The sequence below is a fragment of the Thunnus thynnus genome, chromosome 9, assembly GCF_963924715.1.
Source record: "Thunnus thynnus chromosome 9, fThuThy2.1, whole genome shotgun sequence".
In the NCBI taxonomy this organism is placed as follows: domain Eukaryota; kingdom Metazoa; phylum Chordata; class Actinopteri; order Scombriformes; family Scombridae; genus Thunnus; species Thunnus thynnus.
Window position 1 is genome coordinate 717003 of NC_089525.1, and position 11367 is coordinate 728369.

Genomic DNA, 11367 nt, shown 5'->3' on the forward strand with positions numbered 1-11367 from the left:
TACTGCAGAAGCAAATCAGCAGCCTGTTTCTCCTTCCTCTCATCAGACATTATCTGCAGCAAACCTTTCTCTTGTTGATTTATGATGCAAGAAGCTTTAACCTTCATCTTTGCTAAATGTAATCACAGGTACAGTTGCTTGCCTTGATCTGAAAGTCATTTGATTTTATCAGTGTGCACACATTAGGCATTACAGCATGAATTAACTGACATGTTTGAAGAATAAGGCTGGCAATTTTCTATATTTTTCTTATTGTCAACAAATATCATGTGCAGAGTCAAACCATATGTAACTATTTTCTTATCTTTATTCAAGAGCGTGGTATATCAATTTGAGAGCATAATTTATTGATTTCACATTCAAATTTTGTAATTTGTCCCTCAAAACCCTGCCCTCGCACTCAAATAGCCCCTGCTTGCGCTTAGATTTGCTCTGTTTCTGCTCAAATTGTGTGCTTGCACTCAAATATAAGATTCAGCTTTTCTCCTCGCACTCAGGTTGCTTCTGCATGCTCGTGAAACTTCTGCTCTCAGATTTCTCCTCTGCTCTTGGATTTTTTGTGCAACAACCGTGTCAAAATCCCCAAACCAATAGAAGGCCAGGTTTAGTGTTGACGAATGAAATGATCCCTGCCTCCTTGCGAGCTTGTTCACTTTACTTCTTAGAGTGTCCCGTACGGGCGGGTACTCTTTAACTGGGTTCATCCACTCCCGCCCTCAGGGCTTTATAAAATGTACTTCCCTTGCTTTATTTATGACTTTTGGAATAAAAGGATGGTTCATTTATACACCAGCACCCGTGATTTTTACTATAGTAGCTGCATACAGTATTATAGTAGCCGCATGGCACAGTGCCCGCCTGTTGGTGTGCTGGAGGACAAAACGATGTCACCTTCATCATAAACGTTTCTATGGTTACGTAACGCGTAAGGCGAGAGGGTCACTTGAACTTCATTTTTTATATGAGAAATTGAAGTGATAAGCGTTACAAGGACCCACAGTTGTAGTTTCACTTCCTTTTGGGACCCACAGTTGTAGTTTCCTCAGGTCGGTTAGCAGCTCCTCCTTATATTGGTTTGGGGATTTTGATGGGGTTGTTGCACAAAAAATCCAAGAGCAGAGGAGAAATCTGAGAGCAGAAGTTTCATGAGTGCGCAGAAGCAGCCCAAGTGCGAGGAGAAGAGCTGAAGCTTGAGTGCAGGAAATCTGTGCAAGCAACATTATATTTGAGTGCAAACACACAATTTGAGCAGAAACAGAGCAAATCTAAGCGCAAGCAGAGGCTATTTGAGTGTGAGGGCAGGGTTTGGAGGGACAAATTACAAAATTTGAGCGTGAAATCAATAAATTATGCTCTCAAATTGATATACAACGCTCTTGAATAAAGATAGGGAAATAGCTCCATAAAACCAACAATGAACTGATCTTACTGACTCAGGAAGTATTGTGTTTGTATCCAAAACCTGATATATCTTATTCCTCTGTGCCATAGACCTCTGTTGTTGTCATTAAAAAATTATCAATGAGTCCCACTCGTTGCACTTGGTGACAAGTTCCTACGAAATAGTGCATTTGTTGGGCACTATTCAGTGGCGGATTAATCCACATTTCGTGCTGTATTGAGAATTATGGGCAGCAGGATGGTGTGTGGGATTGAGTCAAATTATAATGTAATGTAATTAAAGGGCAAAAGACATTACTGAAGACAATACTGAGCCTTAAAGGGCTCACTTAAACTTAAACTATACAGTATACTCCCTGGTTTGTGGGAATGGGATGCTACAGTAAATAGAGCTGAGAGTTTTAGATTGTCAGATAAAAACTCACAGTATTTTCATCCATATTGGATCAATAATCAATAAGCAGTGGATTGTCCTGTATTTGACCACAAGGTGTCTCTATACCCTTATTTACTAACAGAGAGAGGTCTTCACTTTCTGCTTCTTAAAAAACTTATAGTCTTATTACATGTGCCATCTACATAAGTAGTTCTTTGTATAACTCTGCATTTATATCACTTGCCACACTCCATTAAATTCACGTACTGTAAATTGAATGAAAGTAGTACATATGTTATTTCACCAGCCTAGCCCCTGTAAACTGCAGGCAAACATGTCACAGCTTTGACAGTCACTATCAAGAATTAAGGGAACATTGCTGTAACACTGGTTGACTGGGAATTGATTAACTATAATTGGAACAGATCACTTTTGATAGATATATATCTAGCTACTATATCCACTAAAGTGTGTCCAAACTTTATTAGGAACATCTGTACACCTGCTTGTCATGTGATAGCAGTGCAATGCACAAAAATATGCTGATATAGGTGCAAATGAAATCTTTAATGTCTGGAGGAAACATTAAACCTTAAATTCAATTCTCAATCTGATCAATCTCACATCTTAAACCGCGCTCTCTTTTCAAAACAGTGCCCGTGTCTCTGCTGCACTCAAAGAAGCACATGGCAACGCCATATTAAAATAAATGAAGACATTTATTGTAATAAATAGCTAAAGTCTTAATGATACATGATAAAGCATAGGGTAATAAACCAAACAAATAATAAGGCCTTTAAATTATAATAGAAATCTTAAAAATCACTGGGAAATTGTGTGTGACTTGAACCTAACTTAACATTATAGCAATGGGGAATGCTACAAGGGCTTCAACTTATCTAATGAAATCATTATTATAATTATAATTTTTTTATCCAACATCAACCATGATCACAAAGCCATGTTATGCGTTACTGTTGAAGAGTTTCATTGTAGTTGATGTCGTCTCGTTAGGTCCAGGGTTGCGTTGCATTGAGCTGTAGTTAGCTGCGGTTGTACACAGTTGAACAGTGGGTGTAGCATGGGCTGAGTCCAGCTGTGGGTGAATTTTTGCAGATGCAACAGTGATGAATCACTGGTGAAGTGGGGTCCAGCCTTGTTTCAGACTGTGCCGTGAAAGAGTCTTCCTGTTGGCTTAGCTCCCAGGCAGCATGAGGAAAGCGGCTGCCAAGCGATAGTCTGTCGTTTAACAATCAGTTTGGCCGCACTGCTATCGGCAAGAAAGCAGGCTGGGATCCGGTTCAAGCATTGCTGTCTTCTTCAGAGTGACGTGCCAGTTTGAGTTCAGGCTTCTGCTGACTTTGTGATGTTTATGGCTGATTTGAATAAAACTTGGTCTGGCTACACTGACTTGCAATTCACTTGGTTGGATAACTCAAAAAGTACAATAATACATGTGAAAATGCAAGACTTAATGTTACAAATAAAACAAAAACAAACTGACTTGTTTCAAAGAAAGATTAAAATACATGCACACTTGGTCAAAAAAAAAGAAGAAGAGGGGTTTTGAGAGAAAATAGAAGTGTGACTCATGAGTTGTTGGGAGACCAGCTCAAAGGGAAATCCCTTTTGTTTTGTTGGTTTGTTTTTATCAGCTTGGACAGGACAGGGAATTTGAAAAGCTTTTGTGCTGAAACTTAGATGAATATTTATTTTCTTTGTTTGGGACTTACTTTTAAACTGAGGCCGATACTCTGACTTGGGATGGTAAATTATTTTCCTACACTGGAGAATTAAGTTTTTAGTTTGAAACGCAAATTTCACACTTCAGTAACTATGTTATGTTACCATTAAAAAAACATATCTATCTATCTATCTATCTATCTATCTATCTATCTATCTATCTATCTATCTATCTATCTGTCATGGATGTGCAGAGAGCCCAGTATTTGTATTCATGTCTGTATCCTTACTTACAAAATGGATCTCGAGTTGCTCCTCAATGCTTTGGACGAGGACTTGTTCAACGTCCCGGAGATGTCCCCCAATGTCCAATCTTTCCAGCAGTCTCGCCTGCGCTCGTCAGTTTCCCTCATTCCGGCCCCTGAGCCCCCATCCTTTGTTGATGCCAGCTTTATTGAGCCCTCGCTTCCCAGACACTCCAGGGAAAGGTCCCGTACTTGCCGTCCGAAGGAAGTCGCTCATTCCTGACGCCCATTCCAGCCTCGTTCGAGATCCGGAGCCCACCTAACAAGAGTAGCCCCCGCACACAGCACTCTCCCCGCCACCAGCATACCGACCGCTCCTCAGCTCCAAACATGTCTGAGTGGACCGTCGCTTGCTTAAAGCACTTTCTCAGCCAAAATAACATCCCCTTCCACCACAACGACAACAAGGCAAGACTATTCCAATTGTACACAAACTCCCTGCAGGACAGCACTCTCTCCCGTCGATCTCCCCACAATCTTCTGGGTTCCCGGTGTCACATGCGCAACAACGTCCATGACGTCACGGCACATCAGATGCACACCTTCCTCTTCAGCCACCTCAGCCTTTCCTGAAGGCCAGGCTGCTCCTAACACTACGCAGGCTCTCCCTGCCCCACAGCCACTTTTTCCACCTACTTTTTCTTTTGCTTCACTTACATCCTGTGCACATACATCCCTCCATCCCAACATCCCTTCCTCCTCCCTGGCTCCTATCTCTGCTGTCCCTTCTCTGTCCACCTCAGCTGCCCCCCCCCTCCCACCCCCCCACAACCTGCATGCTACTAGCATTATCCATCCTACCATGTCTGCACCTTCTTTTCTTACAGCCTTACCCACGACCGGCCTTGCCCTTTTTCTGGCTCCCGCCCCTCCATCTAGCAGCTACACCCTTGCCACCACCCAGCCACCAGTGCGCCCCCTGGCATCTGCCCGGCCCTCCCGCGTGTCACCCACACTCAGGCAGGAGATCCTAACTGGTAATTATGTTGACCTCGCTCAACTCATTCACCCAACTTCAACCAATCCTCGTCCCCAGGGAACTGCTCACCCCATTCGGCCCTTGAGAACTTAAACAGTCACTTCCTGCTCGCTCCAAGAACCTCATGGTAGCTGAATTTGCCTTTGCATTCTCGTTGTATCGAGATGTAATCTGTTCAGCTTTCCCCGACCACAGGTCCGAGCTCAACGATTACCATATCATTAATCCTCGACCTGGCCTTGCGGTTTGGCGGCAACAGATTCTACTCATATCACATCCTCTTCACCTCCCAAGCCACCGGACGCCTACAACAGTTTAACCAGGGCACGCACTGGGGATCATTGGACCACGAGCTCTACTGCCGAATCTTTGCATCTCGCTCATCTCTCTACTGTGAAATGTGCAGCGCCCCTTCCCATCCCGCCACGGCATGCACCCTCTCTGCCCCCCTGCCCCACACCTCGGTCACAGAAAAGCGAAGCCTGGCAATGCCACACAGCTTGTCGCTGGTGGCTTCTCCACCGTCCATCACCCCCAAACCTGCCATCGCTCAGCCGTCCATCCTTGGCCCTCTCCCCAAAGGCATGGACAGGAGAGGGAGACCCATCTTCTATCAGTGCTCAAGGATGATCTGCAACAATGACAACGACTTAGGATGCAACATTTCCAGCTGCAGAATCCTACACACCTGCTCATTCTGTGGTGGAGCCCATGCGAGATCCACGTCTACACAACCCGACTAAGCAACACCTGTGTAAGTATCTTGATACCCCCATTAATATCGATGCTCTAGCCACCACCCTACAGAACCACCCAGACACCCAGTTTGTCAACTTCCTCATTCAGGGCTTCACACATGGTTTCCACCCGGGTATGCAGGTCATGCACCTACATATGCAACAACTTGCTGTCGGCCTTGTCTGAACCCGCTACGGTGGGTAAACTACTGCAAAAAGAAGTCGATGACGCCTTCATGATCGGCCCATTCTCCAGCCCATTCTCTTCCCTTGCCCCTTCCTCCACCATTTCGGAAATGTACTCGATAATTATCGCTGCCAGTCTTTGGGGCATGAATGGTCCAAGAAGACCATCGCCGACAACAGTACCGTCGTCGACATCCTCAGTAAGGGCCGGTCACACAATCTGGACATTATGCAGTTCATGCGGAAGCTCACACTGGTTTCAGCCCAGCACCAGGTCATTATCCGAGCACTCCACATCCCAGGTCACCAAAACACAATTGCTGATTCACTCTCTCGTTTCTCGTTTCAGAAATTCAGACAACTAGCTCCAGCCTCTTCCGACCCCCGTCCCTCCATTTTCAGCCACAATCTTCAACTGAACCCGCAGCTGGAACATCTGGTCACCATTTCACGGGACAACATCATCAACAGCGTCGCCCCCCAAACACTCTCATCATACCTCACCGGCTGGAATTCCTTTAAAGCTTTTCACGTCTCCCACAGACTTCCATTCCCCTCACTGGATGTTCTGACCCTCTCATGCTTCATTACGTCCTCCCACACTCAACTCAAGATCAAGTCTTCCACCATACAGGCCTACCTCAGCGGAATCAATTTCTTCGTCAAACTGATTTCAGGAGCACCATGTCCGGCCTTGTCCCACTCTCATATAAACATGTTGATAAACGATCTCTGCAAGGCTGGACCATGTCCCATGCCAAAACGTTCATCCCTCACGTAGGACCTCCTGGCCCATTGCATTCACACCCTCCGTACAAGCTACATGTCTCCCACATAGACAAAGCCTTGGAGTCCATGTTCTTACTAGCCTTTTTTGGCTTCCTATGCTGCTCTGAATTCACCGCCCCTTCCTACACCTTCAATCCATCTTGCCACACCACATTGTCCAACATCTCTTTCCACTCTCCAGACACACTCGTCTACTACCTCAAATGCAGCAAGACCAACCAGTCGGGTCAACCTCAACCCACCTATCTTTTCCAGCTAGATTCGTACTTAAGTCCTTACGAACCCATTCATGAATACACCAACACAAGACTAGTCAGCCGAGCTTCCCCCCAAGACCCTCTGTTCGTCACGGAAACAGGAAAAGTAGCAACACGCTTTTGGTTCCATCACCACATGCGCTCAGTACTCGCCAGATCCAGCATATCCCCTGACCAGTTCTCAGGACACTCGTTCCGAATTGGAGCCGCTTCCACCACTTCGAAACAAGGTATCCCAGACAACATCATTAAAATTCTCTGCCACTGGTCTTCTCCCGCTCATCAAACTTACATACATCATGACCTGGACAACATCAAGAAATCACACTCTCGCCTCTCCGCTTGAAGTCTCTTTTGGGGGATTTGTACAGACAGCACCCCCACCCTGAGTCTCAACCCCCCTTGTTCCCACTAACTCCCCTGCCGTCGACGCCTCACCTTCTTACACCTATCATCCTCCCATTGACTCCTTCCCTCCTCTCTTTTCCATCTGCTCTTCTTCCCCCCATCCCTCGACCCTCACCCCCTCATCCAACGTTCTTCGACCCTTACCCCTCATCCCCACATCCCTGGACCCTCTCCCTTCCCCCTCCATCCCTTCCCCCTCCATCCCTTCATCCATCCAACTCTAATCCTTCCTCCTTTCCGCACCTCTGCTCTTCCGCCACTCACCCAATAAACCATTCAAATCCATTTTCTAGAAGGGGTGGTCTTGGTTAGTGAAATGAAGTTTATAGATTTATAAACAAAGTTTGGGAACAAAGACCACGCCTTGTACGCATGTCATTTTCGCACCACAGGGTATTTAGACACACCTCATCCGCTCCTCTTCCCTTCGTCTCAGTTTGCAAGTCCCTCCCACCCTGACCCCCTTGCTAACTATTCTCTCTTCTCTGCTTGAACACAGGAACAGGGGGCTTTGTACAGACGTCGGACCACCGAGACAGCACCCCCACCCTGAGTCTCGACCCCCCTTGATCCCACTTACCTCCCTGCCGTCGACGCCTCACCTTCTTACACCTATCATCCTTCCATTGACCCCCTCCTTCCTCTATTTTCCATCTGCTCTTCTTCCCCCATCCCTCGACCCTCATCCCCTCGACCCTCACACCCTCATTCCACATTCTTCGACCCTCACCCCTCATCTCCACAACCACCCCCCCCCCTCCCCATTCCATCATCCCTCCAACTCTAATCCTTCCTTCTTTCCACACCTCTGCTCTTCCGCCACTCACCCAATAAACCATTCAAATCCATGTTCTAGAAGGGGTGGTCTTGGTTAGTGAATTGTGCTTTGCCGAATAACGTAGTTGTATTCGGGCACACCCCTAGAGGGGAATCACATCAACCTGCTGCATGACACATATTTCCTTATTTGGACATCACTCCTGCAGAAGTAGAGGTCTGTCTGCATATTGGCGATGCACTTGGTTTTAGCTCAGTAGTCAGCGCAGTCAGCTATGATCTGGGAAACTTGGCTTCGAGACCTGGTGTGGGGACCCCCTACGTAAGATAGTTTATTCATAAACACTTATTTTAACACTTTAATATCCTAAAATTAAAAGTGTAACAAAAACAAGCACAGGATTCTTACGCCTATTTCCACTTCTATTTGAATACAAATACAAATATAAATTTGCTGCCTCAACAAATATATACAAATACAAATACTGGGCTCTCTGCACATCCCAAATGACTACCCCAAACATACAGCCAGAGTCATAAAGAACTGTCTTCAGCTACAAGAAGAACAAGGAGTCCTGCAACAGATGGTATGGCCCGCACAGAGCCCTGATCTCAACATCATGGAATCAGTCATGGATTACATGAAGAGACAGAAGCAACTGAGATGCCTAAATCCACAGAAAAATTGTGGCAATTTCTCCAAGATGCAGGGACAACCAACATGCCAAGTACCTGAAAAACTGTGTGCAGGTGTACTGAGGAGAACTGTTTTTTTTAAGGTAAAGCATGTTGTAGGAGGACAGACTCCCTGGATTCCTAAGTTCGCAAGCACAGACCCTCGGCCTGCAGAAATGATCTTTGTAACCCTCTTAGTGGGGGTTGATCAGTGATGCTCAACAGATTCGAAGACCTCCTAAGAACCATTTCAATAAGTTGAATTATGACACAAACTAAAAGCATGAACTGACCCTAAAGGCCACTCTGACCGCAGAAAAACAACTCCCACCTTAGATGGAGCACAGACTTTTATCACCAAAGCCATAAAACTAACCTCCATTCCTGAGGACTTTGTGAAGCCTCCCTACAAACCCGGGCCAAACCTGAAATTCGTGTAAATTAAATGTCTAATCATTATGCAACTTATATCATGTTATTTGTCATGTAAATACAAGAAGAATGGTTTAACTTTGATAGTTTTATGACCTTAACCTTTTATACTACAGGTAACAATATTGCCCTCTATTGACATGAGTTAAATTCCCTTGTGTTAAGAGTTAATGAATGTTTGATAACCGTGTATTTGTATCTTAAAAGCACCCTAGTGTTTAACTCTTGATCTATTAACTCATGTTATTTGTCATGTAAATACAAGAATAATGGTTTAACTTTCATAGTTTTATGACTATCTACTAAAGAGATATAAGACTTAGATTTTATTAACCTTTTATACTACAGGTAACGATATTGCCCTCTATTGACATGAGTTAAATTCCCTTGTGTTAAGAGTTAATGAATGTTTGATAACTATGTATTTGTATCTTAAAATCACCCAACTGTTTAACTCGTGATTTATTAACCTCATAGACAATCATGTTTTAGTAGTTGAATTAGATAAGTAGTTGTATTGAATGATAAAGTTTCTGAAGTAATAGGAATGTAAAGATATAATGTTTGAAGGATTTCAGTTTAAAGTTTTCTTTTATGGTTAAACAATAATCACATTGAATGCTTTTATATTATGAAGTAAGGGTTATGTTGAATTTATATTTACATATGTTTCTGAAAGTAATCTAATCACCTAAGTGTTGCCTAACTTTATTTCCTATCAAACCTTATTTCAGTAGATGGTTTAAGATGTGTGAATAGTTTGAGAAAGTTGAATCAATGAAGGTTATATGCTTAAACATCATGAAGTGTTAATATGAAGGTTAATGTTTGTTATTAGAAGATCTGACTTATTATGAAACATATGTAAACTGCTAAACTGTTTCTTTAATGGTTTTACAAATATGATAGAAGATGATGAGACCGTTATCAATCAGAAAATATCGTGAAATGCTTGGACATTATGAAAAGAATTTGTTTACAGCTTTAATGTGAAATAATGGGCAACAGTGACTTGAAGTGTGTGTTTTGCATGTAAAAACTCAGAATTAGACTTCCACAAAATTCCTTTACTTCAGGAGACGCACACTGCAAACCACCAGCCACACCTAAGCCCCTAGAACAAAGAAATTGAATATTCATCAATAATTCCTCTTTGAGCTGGCCTCCAAGAACTCAAGAAAATTCTTAAGACTCATTTATTTGTTTTTCAACCAAATATATCCGTATTTAATCTTTTATTGCAAAAGTTGCAATTGTTTTGTTTTATTAGTAACATTAAGTCCCGTATCTCCACGTAATATAGTACTAATAATAGTAATTTAATTTTGAAGTAAATATGTATAGTATTTTATTTTGAAGTAAACACTGCTGAAGATTTGTGCATAGTCAGACTAAACTTTACATACTAAACTTTATTCGGTACTCAACTCAAGTTACTACAAGCCAACCAAAGCCTGAATCCTCAACTTGAAGTAGAAGTAGAAGTTGAAGTAGAAATAGAAGTAGAAGTAGAAGTTGAAGTAGGAGAAGAAGGAGAAAAAAGAGGAGGAGGAGGAGACTTGAAACTGAACCTCTACCTGCTCTCTGAGAGCAATACTGCAAATCAGAAGTGAAGCCAGCCTAAAGACTCTTTCAGAGCAGCCTCAAACGGCTTGATTCTTTACTGGCATTCAACGCCTCTGCATCTACAAAGATGTTCCACAGCCCACAGCTGATCCGGGCTCTTTCACTGCAACACCACTGGTGATGCTGCTCCAAACAATGCTGGACCTGCCAAAATGATGCCTCTACCACGACGAAACACCTCAACAGTAAGGCATAACATGGTTTTGTGATCAAGGGTTGATGTTGAATAACGTTAAAATCAAAAGAATTTATTTAGAGAAGTTGAATTAGCTTTCCCTTAGTATTCCCTGGTGCGATACGTTAAGCCTCGAGTCACACACTTTGAGCCACTTTCTATTAAATTTGAATTTGAATTTATTAATAGGATAGCCCCTTGAGATGTAGCATCTCCTTTTCAAGGGCGTCCTAAAAAACACAAAATATAAGAATACTGTATTGTATTATAAGAATATAACACATACTTACAATGACAACGTTACATAACAAACATAGACTACAAATACACAGATACAGACAGCTCTCTCATCATCTCACACCCACACCCCCCACCATCAGCAGTTGTACAAGAAACTGGATACAAGAAATGAGAAATGACCCGTAAAAATCAGATCACTTTCATCAGTACCGGGAGCACTTGAAACAATTCATCTTCTAATTGCAAATACACACAAATGAAAAGCATGAACAGGTTGTTTTAAGATGACAGAATAAAGAACTCCTGAAGCAGCGAAAAGAG